The sequence below is a fragment of the Sciurus carolinensis genome, chromosome 13 (genome assembly GCF_902686445.1).
Source record: "Sciurus carolinensis chromosome 13, mSciCar1.2, whole genome shotgun sequence".
Taxonomy (NCBI): Eukaryota; Metazoa; Chordata; class Mammalia; order Rodentia; family Sciuridae; genus Sciurus; species Sciurus carolinensis.
Genome location: NC_062225.1, coordinates 82,353,202 through 82,372,602, shown reverse-complemented (window position 1 = coordinate 82,372,602; position 19,401 = coordinate 82,353,202).

The window sequence follows — 19,401 nt, the reverse complement described above, 5'->3', positions numbered from 1 at the left end:
TTTTTAAAAAAGGTGCAAAATTTGGTGTTCCACTCTGGATTTTGGATGCAGTCTATGGCACAGTTGAGTGCTTTATTGACCTATCCTCTGAGTCACCTGTGAAGCAATCACATTCGAGGGTAAAAAAGTGCATTAGAAGACTCATCAGCAAGGTCAGGTTGTAGTAGAAGTGGCTTTACTACTGGTTCCTTCTGACACAACAGATCCAAGAATATTTGAAATTCCCCATGAAAAAATAGGGGAGCTAGTAGGAGCCTCTAGAAAGCACCCCAGAAGAGTCACCACTCAGACTTCTAGAATTTGGGAGCAAATCTTTGCACCATTTTGGATGTAATTATTGTCTTTTTGAAAATATCTTCCAGCTTGCCACTGGAGTTTGAATATTCCCAGCCATGAGGTACGAGAAAAGCATGGCACCTAAGTTTGCCGTCACTAACTGAGCCTTGTCTGATGTCTCCAGCTATAAGGTTGGTCATTCCATAGCAGAAACTTAACAAATGGACCTTGCATATAGCAGAAAAAGCTTCCACAGGTCCAGAAGGTATGCCAGTCGCATGACCAAGTAGATCAGACTCTTTGAAGACTGACTCCTGTTGCCTTGTCTTCTCTTCCTCAGTCCATGGCTGGTGCTTCCTGGGGTGTTTCTTTAATTGTTAACTAAGGGAAAAAAAATTCATGATAGGTTCACAGACATGTCTGTGTGTTAGAGTGGAACCACTCAAAAATGGACAGCTGAGGCATGACAGGCTCACTCAGGGGTGACCCTGATGAACACAGTGGGCAGAACGGGAGCGGTCTGTTTGTCCACTACACTGGAAGTAAGAACAGTGCCGGTTCGTGAACAGCTGCTAATGATTTGCAAGAACCAGAGCTGAAAGATCAGTGAGAATACAGCAAGAAGAAGTGGGCTGTGGAAGGCTCCGAACCCACAGGGCCTGTGACGGGGTCCACTTCCCATGCGAATACCCAGGAGGAGCCTCCGCCGCAGAGGAGGTTCTTAACTGGGTGAAGGCGGGCACTATCCCGCAGGAAAAGCAATGTGGTTTCCAGGTTTTGAAGAGCTGCCTGCCCACCCAAGAAAGTCAGGAGCACCGTGGGGGGCCTGGGGAGGGGCACCACTGTCAGTCATTTTGTCAATTTTTCACACATATGGAAGCAAAAGCTCAGGTTTAACGCTCTGGTCCTTGCATCTGCATTGTTAAGCTCCTAACATATAGAGGGTCTCAGCCTGGGAGCTGTGGGCAGGAGGAGGCAGGGTTGTACCTGGAGGAGACACTGAGAATTCCAGGCCTCATCTCCCCTCCCTCTGCCACAGAGGACTATCATTCTGCCGGGAAGAAAGTCACATAGATGTATGTGAAAATCGAATTCAAAAACAATTCCTTAGGAAGCTGCCTTGTAATAGTAGGAACAGTGGCATCCACAGTCGGCTCTATGGTGCTCAGGGGAAAGAAAATCTCCTGAGTTAAAGCAGTGAGAAAAGGCTCTTGGGTGGGAAGGCATGGCTTTGGTCAGACCTGGAGAGCGGCCTAGGTTAGAGAAGGCGGAGACAATGGTGCTGAGTTAGTGATGAGGAGAAGCAGCCTGTCTCTCTCCCTCCCTCCCCTCCCTCCCCTCCCTCCCTCTCCCTCCCTCTCTCTCTCTCTCTCTCTCTCTCTCTCTCTCTCTTTCTTCCTTTCTTCTTTCTCTTTTTTTCTTTCTGATGTACGTTAAGGAAGAGATGGGTCTTTCCTAACCTACACTCCTCCTGACCCGTCAGGAAGGGGTGCTGAGCATCCACCCTGCACTTTGTTCCCAGGAGCCTGCACATCTAGACATTAACTGTCTACACTCCAGTCCTTTTATTTTAAGACAGAGACTTGCTAAACTACCCAGGCTGGCCTCAAATTTGCGATCTTCCTGCCGTAGCCTCCTGAGTAGCTGGGATTATAGACATGTGCCACCATGCCTGGCTGAGAGCCAGCGTTTGGTCCAGGATGAAAGCAAGGCCAGGAGCTGGGGATCATGAGTCCATGTAGCTTGACACATGCCCCCCAGAGACCCAGGGCAGTTCCAGGGCCTGACAGGACCCTGGCGCCCAATGTGCAAGTGTGGCCTTGTCATCTCAGGACCAGGCTGTCTCCCGATGGGTCAGGAGCCGTCTGAAGCATCCATCGCACTTTGCTCTCAGGAGTCCCCACTTCTGGACATGAACTTACATCAGTGTTTAGATTCATAAAAATGAAGCTTCAGAAGATGAGGAGTTACCACCAAGATAAGCTCCTCCTACTCCACCCTAGTATCTTAGTGAGGAGCGGACTTCTTGTCTGAGGTGACTGAATGGATATCTGCCCACACATGGGGTGGGGCCAACACACACAGCAATGGCTGAGATTCACTGAGGAAGTCTTTTGACAAGGTACAATTGACCAGGGATTCCCGTCAACATGGCTTGACCTTGGCAATAAATTCCCCATGGGGACGTTGCCTTCCTGCCCTCAGGATGAGGGACTTACCCTTGTAGCTCTGACAGTTTAGGATTCTAGTTCCCATACAAATACCCACTTGAAGTGTTTGGGAAACTGTGGGCTCAGGACAGGTCTGCCAAGCTCTCTCAGAAGAGGTGACCCGTGTGCAAATCAGGGGCTCTACTCATCCTTCATTTGCACTCTGGCATTGGTAACATGCACTCACTTTAGGTTTCTGAGCATTTGTAGCAGCAACTTAGTAAAATATTCTACCAATAGCCTGACATGGTGGTGCACACCTGTAATCTCAACAACATGGGAGGCTAAGGAAGGAGGATCACAAGTTTGAGGTCAGCCTCAGCAACTTAGGGAGGCCCTAAGGAACTTAATGAGATTTTTTGTCAAAATGAAAGATTAAAAGGGCTGGGATGTGCCTCAGTGGCAAAGCATTCCTGGGTTCAATCCCAAATACAAAAAAAAAAGGAACATGAGTAGAACTGCAGCCCTCCCAGGGGCAACGTGCTTGGGTGGAAGAGGACGTGCATTGTCTGTGTCTGGACGGGGGGTTTGAACACTGGGTGCAGTCTGGCTCCAGGTTCGTCTGTGGAAACCAAGCTGCTCTCCAGCAGAACTTGTCACAGGAGCTCTAACGGAGAGTAGCTCAGCGGGATAGATGGGGGCTGAAGAGGCCAGCGGACCTTCCCCGCAGGAGACCCTCCTTTCATTCTTGCCTTGAAGGGTCTGGTTTATATTTTTAGTAATAAAGAAGTCCCTTGATGAGTAATGTCATTGTGCAGACACAGGACCTGGCCTTCTGCAGGTAGGTCTCCGTCTCACACTGAAGCGGGAAGTCCAGGGTGTGATCGAGCTGGACCACATGCCACGTGAGGGAGAGCTGGAGACACAAAGGGAAGAAAAGAAACATGGGAAGGTCTTAGTCTCTGCTCTCAGATCCCTGGGAACAGGGGATAATCTTGCTTTGTTTGCCTGGGATGTTAACAGAGAGTAAATGAAGGTTTACTTGGATAAACGAATGACTGAGTGGCATCCAAATGGCAGATCTAGAATCAAATGAATGTAAAGCAAAAACAAGATATATATCTGGCTGAATACAAACTTATCAAAAATAAGTATCAGTTAATTAGCTAGTATCTCTTTAGAGAAATAGACTCCCCACTTCTAGGATGAGCAGATATTAGCAGAATGTTCTTCTGCTAAGAATGTCATCAAAGTACCATCACTTCCGGGCTTGGAACACATGGCAAACTGTCACTATCTGGATTTAGGCTGTGATATGTATAGGTGGTGGTCATTTGGGATAGTCACCCCAAATATCAAGGCAAAGAAAGAAGTACTTTCTTTTATTGACCTACCTCTGAATTTCATAGCTATTACAACTCTGTTTTATCAGAATCTCAAGTTTTTTCTTAAGTATAGATAGTTGCAAAGAAATAAGAGAAGACACAGAAAGCCTGGGTAACTGCCTCCAGGCTAAATTGGATATGTCACCGAAGATAAAATAAAAGATGAAATATTCCTTACTATTTGCAAGTTTTCTAAATCTATTAGAAATATTTAATTATAGCTATAAAAATTGTCATCAAAATGGTCTACCCTAATATGAACATAAAAAGATGAAGACCCATGAAGTTTTCATTAGTTAATTAAAATTTCTTAATTTAATGAAGTGTCATTCTGATAGATTAAGTAAATATGGTATGCCCTGTGGTTTATAAATGAACCATCCCAAATAAAAATGATTTAAAAGAATGACTCTCTTTCTTTCTTTCATTCATTTATTCATTCATTCAGGGCCATTACTATAGTTTAATGTAACACACACGCTACCAAACGTCAGAGCCAGAGGGATCCAGGACAGGAGATGGACCTCAGTGAACAACACCACGTGTGTTGATGATCACCTACCTCAGTGCCCAACCACAGCACACCCAGAGGAAGAATCACTCTGTGCCAAAGCACCTGCATTTCACTAAGGATAAAAGACGTCATCTACAAAGACATTGCTATAGTGGGCATTACAGATCTCATTTGCATGTCTGGATGAGTTGGTCCCTCAGATTAAGCTAACAGTGACTCTGTTCGAATGAACCTAAGGCGTAAGGATTTTGATTCTTGGGGTCTGTCTACCCCACTCTTGAGTGGTAATCATTTCTCAGAGATTGCAAAGAAAGTTTAGAAATACTGCTTCATTGACTGATAAAATTCCAGCCCAGGGTTTGCTGCAAGTGAATACAATAGCATTGGCTCTTGTAGGGACATAGGTCAACCTCATGAACCCAGTAAGGGGTACCATTGTGACCATGCGTAGTGAGCCATGCTAACCGGGCAGTATGTCCAGATGCACCTGGCGAAGGCTTCTCTTTTCTCCTCCGTAGTATCAAAGCTGCACAGTCATTAACTGTATGACAATGTTCAATCATGGACTGCACATACGATGGCGAGCCACAGAACCTAGGTGTGTAGAGACAATGCCACCTGAGTGGACGTGAGTACATTCTGTGATGTTTCCACGGTAACCGAATCGCGTAATGGTGCATTTCTTAGACTTTACTCCTGTCGTTGAGTCATGCCTGACTGACTGCTTTGACTGAAGTGATAGTCGTATATACCACCTGAGCTGAAATTGCTCCTAGATCCAGTTTTCTAAAGCTGGAGATTGACTGAAGTCACCCTTTCCCGACCCTCCATTCATGTCTCCTCACCGCCCGTTTCCCTTTACTCTGATTTGTCAGACCCCAGGTGCAAGTCTGAGGATACTTGGGACCATAACAGCTGCCACAGATAACTTGTTCAGAAGAAGACCAGGAGATGTGTGAGAGGAACCACGTACAACTGGAGGCCTAGCAGGGAGAGCGTGACTTCATCCCTCACTTGTCAGTCCCAGGGTCATTGTCACTGGGTCTGGAGTACTGAAGGACACGAAAACATTTAAGCTTTTGTACATATTAGCTGCTCAGACCCCTCTGTGAAAGTATGACACGTTTCCAGGCCTATCTGTGGATCCTGGGCTTTCAGAAAATGGCTTTGACAATTCCGACTGCACATTACCAGTCCTCATGTTCTCTGAGGGAGTTAAGACCTCATATTGGCCATGAAGCTCCCATCAGTGGTGGCCCAGTAGCTTTCACACTGTGACGTCCACTACCTTTGCTCTTCAGTGTTCTGTGGAGATGAGGTGGCTCGTCAGGCTTTTGGGCCTACCATTCCACCGCTTCGACCAGCTCCACTTTCCTTCCTCACATCTGTTGTGATTCTGGGGGGTTTAGAGCAGACAGTTGAACAACAAAAGCCCAAAGCAGAATTTTGAAAATAATAATAATAATAATAATAAGGATGAATATTCTTTGGTTTCCTGCAAAGAAATTCTGATCTGTAAACCTAAAAATAGAACCCAGAAACCTGCTCTGTAGAAAGCCATTCATGGACCATAACAAAGAATTTTATGACCTGGGGGCATGCATGCCTCTATAATACAACTTTCTTCTGTGGTGGAAATGCTGTCTGCATTGGCCACTGGGCAGCCATTCCATGCAAGTACTGGGTGCTTGAAATGTGGCTGTCATGACTAACATTTTGAATTAAAAACTTCACTTGATTTTACCTAACATAAATTTAAGTAGCCACAGTACTTAGTGGCTGCCATCTTGGATGGTGCAGACCAGCATTTTCTCTGAAAGTTTGGCTAGCAGCACCCTCAATATGTAGACACACTTCCTCTTCTTGTTCTAGTACCTCTCTGTGCTGGACCATTCTTGAGTTTAGGGGCATTGGTTAATATGCTTGTTATATATTTATTACATACCTGGGAATATACAGATCAAGAATTCATTGTCCCTTTCCTCATAAAGCTTAAAATCTAGTGAGGAAGATCCTTCTGAAGAAGATTCTGTCCCATCAGAGACAGAAAAGAGATTCTGATCATAGCAGACTTATTTTCATTCATTCTGGATCCTTCTGGATCCTTCTATCCATGATAGATCTTTGTCAGGGAAGTTTCTGCTTCAGTATTTGGGACCAATGTGAAGGTACATTAGTGGCTTCCTGATGCTGTAGGTATGACAGAATGACCCAAAGCATGAGCTCTGGAATGGGGGATAGGGGTCCAAATCCTTCTTCTGGCCTTTATTAGACACACACCTTTGGGAAGTATGTTCAATCTCTTTGTGCTTCAGTTTCCTCTCTGTAAAATGGGTATAACACTATTACTTACTGCTGGCCATCATTGTGAAGAGTAATTGGAAAACATGCTGCATGCGTAACAGTGTTTACACACAGCAACTGCCTGTGTCAGTTCAAATGATTGAAAGTAAAAGCTCTGGAGTTTTAAAATCTCAGAATTGCCACCTACAGCTCTGAGAACTTGGAGGATTTGCTTAATATCTCTGTGCAGTTAATGAAAATTTAAACTCAGTGATGCTTGTTAAAGATGGTAAGCGGACTTCATCAACGGAGATGGTATTATTGCAGGAGGTAGAGGGACCACTCAATGGGACTTTGCAATAGGGGAGTGAGATGGGGCAGATGGAAATTTATAGTCAAGGAGTAGGATGGGGGTTGATAGATGGCAAATGACTAAGAATAAACACAGAAGTCAAATTCTGGCTCAACTGACCTAACTGGACACCAAAGGCAGACCAGGGTAATCATACATTACCTGCGTATTGGGGGCAGGCCAGGAGCCCAATCAGAAGTACACCATGATCAGACATTGATGGTGGGGGTCCTGGTTAGAGAGATGTTGCAGGATTCTCATTAAACTTGGACAACGTACAGACAAACGCAGTCTCCTCAAATCGGGATTAGCTGCACTGAGAACTCAGGAGACTAAGTGGAGTTTGATCAAAGAGGGAATCTGTCGGTTCCTCAGTTTTCTCCTCTGTAAAAATGGAATTTGTTAGATAGCAGGGATCACATAGAGAGGTGTGGACCTGGGCCTAACTCCTGGTAAGTGCTTCCTAAGCATGACCTATTCTTTTATTACCAATTGATAGATTTCTCTTTCAATGAATGTTTCCAATCATCCACTAAACTCAGAGCCAGATAATCATGGAAGGCATAAGTTGAATTATGTCCCCTTTTGGTTTAAAATCTTTCTGTATCCTATCACCCTCATATCCTTTTTTTTTTTTTTTTTGTAATACTTTTTTAAAAATTCTTTTTAGTCATAACACCAGGATACACCCTGACATAGTCACTAAAGTGTGGAACACCACCCACTTCAAACCACTTCCTCCCCTCTGTCCTCCCCCTCTGCTCTACTGATCCTGCTTCAATCCAGTTACAGTTTACTTGTTTTTGTTTCTGTTCTTTAATTAGTGTCCTGTGATACACTGGATGCCAGGAAACACCCTCCACATCCCTGCATCCACACACAGAAGTTTGGTCAGATTCATTTCACTGTGCCTTACTTCTCACTGGGTCCTCATCAATTATCCTCTGCCATGTCCCTGAACATGTAACAGAACTGTGAGTTCCAGTCATAAAAAGGCCTTGCAGGGTCATGCCCTCATGTGCAGGGTCTTTGCGTATGCTTCTGTCACTATCTGGGACAATGAGTGCTCATCCTCTACACTTTAATCCCCCCACCCCAGACTTCAAAGATTAGCTCAGCTAGTATAAACAGAGCAAATTCCTTCATTTTCCCTTAACCAGTCCCAGTTGAGTTAGGTTTCACATTCTTCTTAGAACATGACTTCATATTTATCTCTATCACAATAATTATCAAAGTGAATCAAATTGTATGCTCTCCCTACCCCATGTGGATTCTCCTTCATAACCATATTCTTTGCAATTAGCATATGGCCTCACGCAGAAGAGAAGTAACTCAGTAAATGCACAATCAATGTGTAAGTGACAGTTTGTAAGTCTTCACTTTCAACCACAGGAATTCAGAGATGCTCATGTGACCACCCTTGTGGGGAGGTGCACAGAAAACTACTATCCCACAGGTAGAGTCCCACTAACCTGAGCTGTGGGATGGGTTCCTAATAGGTAGTTAAGTCAGCAGGTCACGCAAGGCTACTACTCAAACCCTCTGTCTGAGGCTAGAATGGGACATTTATTAAAAACACTGGCAAAGTCTGTCAAAGTGAGACCTTTCATATCCATAATTCCTACCATCTGTAACATCTTATGTAACATAAGATCCCCAATTACCAGTAGCAGTGTTAATCCATCATCTGTCTTAAATATTTTTAGATGTTCTTTATATACTCTACTTAGTTCCCCTTTCTGCTTTTGTAAGTCTATGTTCTCTACTTGCCACAATTAATTTTCTTCTGGCTTTATCATATTACGGGACTATCCAAAATCTGTTGGGAATGGTTTTCAGAAGTATAATGGTATGTAATAATTTATATTGAAACCACAAAAAATTACAAGTCTGTTAATTAAGGAGAGACAATCAAATTTTCATCTCTCAATATGTTACAAATATAATTCTTTCCACCAGAATAAGAAGTTGCTCTATTAGATCAGTTTTATTATTGATAATAATAGGAAAGAAGACAATAAATTTTCAGGAAATTACTAATGCTCATGATTTCAGAGTGCATCTATTCTATCTATTCTTAATTAATTTTTAATTATCTTGTTTTAATACTAAGGAGTCATTTACTCTTCGAGTTCTGGTTTACACAAAGAAACTCTTAGATCAATAAATATGAACAATTATTTACCATTCATTAAATAAAAAGAAGGTATAGAATTATATTTTTATTTATAATGAAATGGTAATACTATTATTTTTGGCCTAAACAGAATTTTGTACCTTGTGACTTACAGAGCTGCCCCTCAGTACAAGATTAGAAGCAAAGTCTAGATAGAAATCAAGCCCCAAAGACCTTTAAAAATAAAACACACTTGGAGCTGGAGGTGATTTTACATATAACATAGAGTACAGATTCCCTCTTCTTTTGGGCTATTGATGGTGTCAGCTGTAGTTGTGGTGGACAGTTCTCATATGCATGGCCAGTGGCCTCCTGCTGCAGAATGAATGTCCCCTCAAAATCCACAGGTTGAATTCCTAACCCCAGAGGGGAACTTGCTCTCAGAATGGAAATAGTGCCCTTATAAAAGAGACAAGCCAGAAAGTGGGCCCCCTCTTTACCCTACTACCTTGATATTGGACTTCTTAGTCTCTAGAACTGTGAGAAATAAAATTCTATTGTTTGCACACCACCTAGATTGTGGCATTATGTTATAGCAGCCTACATGGACCAAGATACCTACCCACGTGCTCATTCTATTTTTCTGATTCCCAGCTTTCTCTGAAATCAGGGAAGCCTGCTCTGCCCACACACAGGTGTCACTCAGGAGGACTGGGTGGGTATGCACACCAGGAACAAAGACTGGAGCCAGTGGTAAATGCCTACCCTACAGCCTTTCAAAGAGACAACACTAAGGAGCTCTCTGCAAGGTTCCTCGAGGGTTTGGAGAAGCCTGAGCTCCAAGTGCCTACAAAGGTAGTCTGCTCCATGGCACAGTTGATGTCAAGAGTTCCTCCTTGCCTGTCTTCCTCTCTCTCCTCCTGCCTCTGCTTCCTGGGTTCACCACTGAAGTTCGGATACTAGGTTCTGCTTTGGGGGGAATTTGAACTAAGATATTAGGCTGCAAAGAAAAATGTGTTGAATTCCAAAATAGTAACAATACTGGGAGACATTCATCCTGAGCATGATATCATAACACTGACATTAATGACAAAAATCAGAATGCAAAACTCAAAAACACTTAATATTTAAAATCAGTCTTAAATAATGCTCAAAGGGATGGAACATTATGAACAACCTAGTAAAATGAAAAGAACCTAGTAAAAATGGTAATGACATTTAACACAGAAAAATGCATGTCTGGAAGAGATTTTCTATGAACAGAGAAAAAATACTCAACAGTTCACTTAAGAAAGTATAAAAACTAAGAAATAGGAATGTTAATAAAGAGAAATTTTAAGAAGGTAGGAAATAATAAAGATAAGAATTACTTCAGTAGACACTAATTATAACTAACAAGTATTGATTGGTTACTAGATGATTAAATTGAGGTGCAAATAAAATTTCTCAAGGTAACACATGTAATAAATTATGACACCTGGATGAAATTCCAGGGTGTCTGGATCTAGAAGCCCCCCCACAAAGTCATTTGTTGCTATTCAGTAGTTATTTCTTACAACACACACACGCACACACACACACACACACACACACACAGAGGCATGCACAAATATATAAATCCTGTGTTTGTTAAATCAAGGTAAAAGTGGAATATACACAGATTCAAAAAATTAGTTTCAAGGAAGTGGATATATAACCACAGATTAAATATTTTGCAAAAGTATTCCTAAATATTTTCAATGAGGACAAAATGTATAATTTTTGTATAAAAATACAAACCGCTAAAAGTCAAAAGAAATGTGTAAACTACATGAACAAGGCTCAAAAATATGAGAACAATTGAGAATACTAACTGAGAATACCTCAGTTTATAAAAGGGTTGAAACGGATTCTTGTTTCAGATCTTCAAACAGCATAGATTCTGTTTAAAAAGAGTTTTGTATTTAAGAAAAGAAAAAAAAAACCCTCTGTTTCTTTCAAACAGTGATCATAAACTATGTCAGAGCTAAAAACCTGCATACATGCACACATAAGCACACAAGAGATTAATATCACTGTTAATTTTGATAAAAATTCTAGAGAAGCCAGCAGTATTCACTATCACTCTGTAAAAGTTTATACAGAATGGCTATGTAAAATTCATCTTGGGACATATAAATAGTACGATATTCAGGAATTTGTCCAATATTTATTGATAACATTTTATCTTGCAGAAAAAAAATATAATCTCATTAGATACTTAAAAGGGATTTGGGTAAATAAACCATTAATCTAACAAAGAAATATTCCAGGCCTACCATGGGCCAGGTTTATTAGCAATGGTGAGGGAGTAGTGAGCAAAACAGAGAAGGACTCTGACTTTATGAAGTTTATAGTCTGGCACAGAAAACTAATAACTACAACAAAGCAATTATAAATGTGTGCTAATGATTGGATGATATAGTGGGTTATTACAACATGTACTTGGAAAGAAGTAAAAATGTAAGGATTAGAGGTGAGGCTTCCCAGGAAAATGATATTTAATTTGACACAAGAAGATTGAGAAAGCATTAAATAGGTCAGTGAGTTTGATGGAAGGTGAATTCTACTCAAAATCTTCCAGAAAATAGAAGAGGTGGGAAACTTCCTAACTCAATCTGTGGGGCCAGTATTTCTCTGATATCAAAATCAGAGAAAGTCAGTATAAGAAAGCAACTGCAGACCAATGTATCTCATAAACAGATATAAAAGTTATTGACATATTTCTAGAAAATCAAGTATAAAAATGTATGAGGGTAATAAATCATAACTAAGTGGAGTTTACCTTTGTAATGAAAGGTTGAACATTAAAAATCAATTAATGCAATCCATTATACTAACAAACCAAGAAAGAAAAATATAAACATTTGAATGGATTAATAAAAAGCATTTGACAAAACCCAACATGAATTCCTGATAAAAAAAAAAAATTCAGCCAAATAAAAAAGAGATTTCTCAACCTGCCAGATGGCATCTGTATTAGTCAGCTTTTAGTCTCTGTGACCAAAATACCCAAGAAGAAAACTTGGAGGACAAAAAGTTTATTTTGTATCATGGTTTCAGAGGTTTAGTCAATGGTAGGTTGACTCCATTGCTCTGGGAAGAACATGATGGCAGAAGGTCATGTTGGAGGAAGCTGCTCTGCTTATTATGCCTATAAAACAGGGGAGAATGGTGAGTACAGGGAAGATGTACCCTTCCAGGGCACACCCCCAGTGACCCTCCTCCAGTCACATCCACCTGCCTGCAGTTACCACCCAGTTGATCCATTTAAACTAAGATGGACTGACCAGGTTACATCTCTCACTATCCAATCATTTCACCTCCAAACATTCCTACATTAATGCAGGAGCTTTTGGGAGATAACTCACATCCAAACCATAATAGCATCTCTACAAAACCTACAACTAACATCATTCTTACTGAAAAAAGACTGAAGGCTTCCCCTTAAGATCAGGGACTAGATAGGAATGTGTGTTCTCACCACTTCTTCTCAACATCACACTCGAAGTGTTTAGTTAGTCCTGCAGGTCAAGAAAGACAAAAAGGGACTTGGATTGAAAACACATGCCATGATTCACAGATTATGTACAACATCATATAAAGTTAAAGAAGATCTAAACAAATGGAGAGGTTTACTACATTCATGAATCAAAAAACTCAATATTGCAAACATGTTGATTCTCTCTAAATTTACAAATTTAAGAAACCTCAATAAAAATCTTGATAAGACTTCATTTTTGGTAGAAATTGAAGTTGACTAGATGATTCTAAGATTCTTATGGGAATGGGAAATCTAAAACATCCAAAACTAATATGAGAAAAAACAAACCTGGAGACTTAATATTATCTGAGTTCAAGATTTATTATGAAGCTACATCAATCAAGACTGTGCAGTATTAATGGTAAGTTAGACAAATAAGCCAATGGCCTTGGATAGAATCTAGAATTATGTGCTCATATATGTGGTCAATTTACATTTGACAGAAGCACAAAGGCACTTCAGGAGAGACAGGATGGTCTTTTGAACTATTACACAGGAAATATTGGGATACATATAAAAATACAGAAGTTCAAACTATACTAACACCATATACAAACAGTGTTTTGAACCAAATATAAATCTAAATGTAAAACCTAAAGTCTTCTAAAATGTTAAAATTTTTAGAAGAAAACCTCAGAGGATATTTGTGAATTTGGATTAGACAATATTTCTTTCTCACAACATGAGAAGTACAATCTATAGCAGAAAAAGAATTGATAAATTGGACTTCATCAAAATCAAGTTATGCTTTTCTAATGCTACTGTAAGGAGAAAGGAATGACAACCATACGCTTGTAGAAAATATTTGAAAACTGTATAACTGATGAGTACTCATATCCATAACACATAAATCACTCTCAGAACTCAGTAATAGGAAACTAATCGAGACAATAAGAAAGAATACTATATGAAATCACATTTAACCAAACAAGACATACGGATGGAAACTAAAACACAGGAAAATATTCTTTCTGTCATTAGTCTTCAGGGAAATGCAAAATAAGACCACAGTCAGCTATTACTCCAATTTATTAGAATGCCTAAATTTTAAAAGGCTTCTTGTACCATTTGTTGGCAAGGATTTGCAGGCATCCGAAACATCCTACATTGCTGGTGCAAATTTAAGAAGGTACAATAAACTTAGAAAACAATTTGAGAGCTTCTTAGAAAGTTAAAATACATAATCCAGACATTCTTCTTGTAGGTAAATGAAGCATAGCTTCATAAAAATGCTTGTGAATTGATGCTTTATTTGTGATAGCCCAGAAAATAAGATGTTTTTAAAATGTAGTAACAAACTGCATTCAATGTATATGGTAGAAATCTATTCAATAATAAGAAGGAACAGCCTATTGAGCAAACAGATGAATTTCAAGGTATTTATGATGAGTGAACAAAGTCAGGAAGAAACAAATGCATACTGTCTGATTCTATTTATAAAGGTCCGGTCAATAGAGATGGCTCTATAGTAACAGCAGACCAGTGGTTGTTGGAGAATGGCAGGGGTGGTGTTGGGGAAGGGCCATGAAGGGGCATGAGGAGTCTTAGGAGCACTGACTGTGTCTATTATATTGATCATGGTGATGGTTTTTATGGGATGTGTACACATATATGTACATACACATATATGTATATGCATGTGTACTAACAAATATGTAGTTTAAATAAGTCTACTATATATCAACAAACCTGAATAAAGTTATTTAAGAAGCAAACTAAGTCTCTAAGTTAGATTCATAATTTGGAAAAAAATTTTTATGTATTTGTATATGCGTACACACTCACTTCCATTCCCCCTACGTTCATATATATACACATATTGGCCTGGAATGGTGGTCATTATATATTTTAAATGGAAAATCAGTTATTATTAAATATCTATTATTTATAGTATGATCTTATTTTCCTAAACATAAAATCCTTCCTATTCTATGTAAATAACAAAATAATGAATATCAAGTTGCCAAAATATCAAAAGTAGGTTTTTAAAAATGGTGCATTTGAGACACAGCTATTTTTTAAAAGATATTTTCCATATGTCACTGAAGCTAAGTATTCTAAGCTGGTGGAGTGGGATCAGTTTTTGAAAGTGCCTTTAGTCACAGCTCCCTCTGGCCCATTCGTTAACCCCCTGTTCCTTTATTTAGTGTACCAGTCTTGAAGGCATTTAGGTTTCACGAGCTAACAGAGAGAACCATCCCCTAGGTAAGCACACCTCCTTGTGACCAGCATGTTTATATTTCTCTCCCACGTCGATGACAATCTATACCCTTTTAGCCACCATCTAAATTCTATGCTGCCTGCTGATTGTGTCTCTGTGTCATGTAATAATGATGGCATTGAACTGGCGCACCTTGGTATATCAGCTCTGTGGGGAGGTGTATCATTCCTGCCTCTCTGAAAGTCTTGCTATGGCCCAGGTAGCTTTCAGCACTTAATGTGATTCATGCTTGACTCCTCCTCACCATCCTTGGATTTGGGTAGTACCAAGCAGTTTGGTAATAAACATTTGTGATTAAATCTCCCAATTCTCCTTTGCCCAAGTGTGTCATTGAATAATAACTCATATCTGAGGCTTGCTTTAGCTTGACCATTTGGGGGAAATGTTCCTACAGGAATGTTCTATTGACATCTTATTGATAGGTCCTGGGGTGATTTATCTGAGAGTTGCAGAGCTAATGAGAACCAAATGTGCTGGCAGGAGTAACAGGGATCTGGTGGTAGTGGATGGCCCGGATCATGGCTATCATGGTTCATACTTGCTGTTGCGAGAACACAAAAAGATTCTTTTTCTCCCAGGTTGACAGCCATGCCATGATCATGGTTTGAACCAAAATCCTGGGCAAAGTGGAGCTCCAATCCAGTGGTCGCCCAGCAGGCAGGACTGCAGGTGTGCATAAGCACCTTAAGTTGCTCTGCTTTGGGTGATGGCATGATCTAGGTTCAGCTCTGCGTTGAGGAGGGCATGCATTTAAATATGCCCATTAAACATGCCCCAGTAACATATTGAGGCATGTCATGAACTCTATTAGGTGATGCAAATAGGGAGATTTGAGAGATAAATTACATATAGGCACTGCCTTTAAGGAATCATTGTCCAGTGGGGAAAAGATAAATGAATGCACAAAAGTAAAACATCATGATGAATATTCATATAAATATATATGTCTCGTATTTTGATATATTATATATGCATATAATATAATCTCTCTCTGTGTATGTGTGTGTATGTATGTAGAAAGAGAGCAAGAGAAAGGGAGGAAGAAATGGGGTCACACTGGAAAATAACAAACTTTGCTTAGGGCTTGGGTAGCTCACAAAAAGGTTCATAGGAGATGAGACATTTGACTAATACCTTCAGGTTGAATAGGATTTCATAACGCAGACAATGAGGGGAAATGGAATTTCAGACAGGAGGAGCAGCATTATTAACCACATATAAATATGAAAAGAAAGATGGCATGTCAGAAAACAGCACAGTTTTGTAGCTTGGGAAAATGGAACGGCATGTCTGATAGACAGAGAGTGTGATGGGAGAATTAGATGGTCTGTCTCAGGGAGAGTCTTGAGGCTCAGGTTAGTGGGGCCCATGCCATAGTGTTGCTAGAGAATGCTTACATCCATGAGAAGTTACAGATGTTCTGCGGAATGTGAAAGACTTCTCAGACAAATACATTTGAGAATTCCCATATATTACATAGTCAACTCTCCATTGAGATTCACAATGTATAAACAAATCTGGTAGTGAAAAGAATAAGTAAATAAATAATCTCTTTGATGTCCACAAATGCTTGAAAATTGAAACCTCTCCCCTGGAACACCAATTAACATCTCTGAGAATGTACTTAAAGAATCTTGCAAAGACACAATTTATGGTAAGATTCATGAGAAACCTGAGTACTTGCTGTGTGGATACTGAATCACAGGAGGGACAGTAAAGGCTGATAATCTGGGGAAGAGATTAAGAAGTGGAGGTTAACAAAGCAAACCAGACTAGGAGTCATTGGTATATTTTGAGAACTCTCCAGAAAGTATGTATTAGAACTTAATGATCAACTGGAGGTGCATGGTTTAAGTATGAAGAGCCATTCCTACAAATTAAGCTTGAATCTAAAAAGACCATAACATGATACCCCGCAAACATGATTCCTGCACCTTTCTAAAACTACTTTATGCCCTTCTTATGTGATATCTCAAAGCCTCAGGAAGAAGACGATTTTCCAGGTACTTAGCAACTTTATTTTAAAGGAACATATTAGCTTTGGTAACCAGAACTCTAGAGACAAAGTTGAACCAACGAATAAGGCTGCAGATTTTAGGACAAATGGCAGTACTCTATTAGGCTTGCCTAGGCTGCTATCCAAGGTGCTGAATCAATTTATCTAGTCACTGAAACATTGTTTCTGTTGCCCTTCTGCCTCTGAGGGTGTCAAACTCAGCTTTCTGACAGAGCAGTAGCCTTGTCCTGGACTGAGCAAGACATTGTCTGATTAGCATGTTGGCTGCCTGCCCTTGCCAGGACTAGCTGACTCTGACTTTTGATCAAGAACAGCCTGATTTCTCATCTGGACTTCTGGCATATCAGTAACAAACCGCAAGCTCTCTCTGTCCACAGAGGTTAAAAATATGCTGAGAGGTAAGTAAATATTTCTTCCAGGAATAAAATTGACCATACTAGGGAGCAGATAATTTGTTATTGTGGATAGTTGCTGAGCTGGAGAAATTAATTGTGAAAATTCATTTCAGCATACCCAAGTTTCAGGACCCTGGAGTTTCACCTTTGCAGGAAGTCTCTATTGGCCACTGGCCTATATTGAGCTCAGTCCTCTAAAAGGCACATCCTCTGTGCCCAGGAACTCAAAATCTAGTGGAGAAAAAAATACATATTTCCAAGTACTGTCAAGTGACCTATATTTTGGAGAAAATGAACTAAATGTAGTAGAGACCTAAAAGAGAGGGGTAGGTAGAAAAAGCCCCCTGGAGAAAATGGGAGAATGATGCTGATATTGATGAGCAGGTAGATGTCAGGTAGAGAGGAATATGGTGTACATTCATGATAGGCCCCTGGAGGTGGAAATGCCTGTGGTGTATTTGGGAGGTAGCAAATGCCTGATTCCACCGAGTATTTGGTCCTTTCTGTGCATGATCCATCCCATTCTGGCATCCCCATAGAACACACTTCCTTTGTACCCTTTCCATGGATATTGTATTATTTAATACAAAAGGAATAAATATCTTTTTTTCAAATACATTGAAATTTGAAAGAAAATACTTAGAAAGACTCCCTCAACTGCTTTTGACATTTTCTAGGGTTATACTTCTTCAAGGTTTAAGGGAGCTCTTAAGACTTCTGGCCTCCAAATCCCAGCACCAAAACCTTTAGCTCACAGGTAGCTTAGGAATGGTTAATAAAATGTAGCTCCCTACTTAGAATAAAGCCTGCCATGGTGCAAACAAGGAAAATGTGAAAATGAACAGAAAGTGCAGGCAGAGAGAAGGAGACATCTAGAAGTGTGAGGCTCAAGGGGGAAGACTGAAAAATTTCACAGAGAAAAGACTTCAAAGTGTTTACAAGAACTGTTCACCTGAGACCTATTTAAAACTATATTCTGAAATTTATATAAAATCCTGCCACAATTTCAAAGTGCCTTTTTTTTTTTTTGAGACATTCTGCATGCAGAATGTATTTTCAGGGCACATATTTTCAACAATTAGAGGATCCCAGATTTTTGTAAAAGAGAAACAGGCAAGGAAAGAAGTAGAGGAAGAAGCAGGGACTTGCAGGGACTTGACATGGCTAGGGTAAACGCTCTCATCACCCATGTGTGACATGTGAGCTGCAGCGGAAGTGGTTAGGACCCTCCTTTATTGACAGCATAAGAGAGGGTCACATCAGTGAAGTTCTAGACTCACTTCCACCAGGATTTTGATGTTGACGGGATTAATGTAGTTAATGAATATGAGTAGTTTAAATAAGTTCATCCAAATTATTTAGTAGTATTTAACAGTCACTGAGGTTGTGATGGCCACGTAGAACACAAACCCTTCAAATAGCAAACACCAACCATTCTCTCGGCACACTGGTAAGTCCAAATTTTGTGTGAATACAGATGGCAAATTTCTTTCACAGCTGAGCCCCTCGTCTCTGTCCTGTAGAGTGAACCCTGAGTTCCAACCAACATTCAAGCTGTTGTGAAAGATCCTCTGAATCCCACACCCTCAACTCTTCACTGTATTGGTCTTTAGTCTCACATATACCTTACTACTTTTCATATTTCTTGGCACTCAACACTCATTTAATTAGGGGGTCTCTCTCTCTCTCTCTCTCTCTCTCTCTCTCTCTCTCTCTCTCTCTCTCTCTGTGTGTGTGTGTCTCCGCCCTTTATCTCTTACTTTAAAGGTCCCGATCCTTCTTGCTCCTTTCAGTTTTTGTCCATTTACAATTTGGCCATTTGTTAATTTACAGAAAGTTTCCTATTTTCATTCATTTCCCTTTGTACCCCAAATCATGCTAAGTGCCTTTGAATTTTGCACAGGGCACCATGGCAGGTCTCTCTTGGAGGTCTCTGACCTACTGAACACCAACATAATAAGGTATCAGGTGATCAGCTTCAGAAGTGCAGGGATTAAAAGTGACGCCCTTGGAGTGCTTCCATGCTAAAAAGCTATAAGAATTGTTTTAGTGCATTATCTGAAAAGTGTACTTGGGTGGAGGACATTTCTTTGCTGATGTTGCCAAATCCATCAAGGGCTACTGCATTCA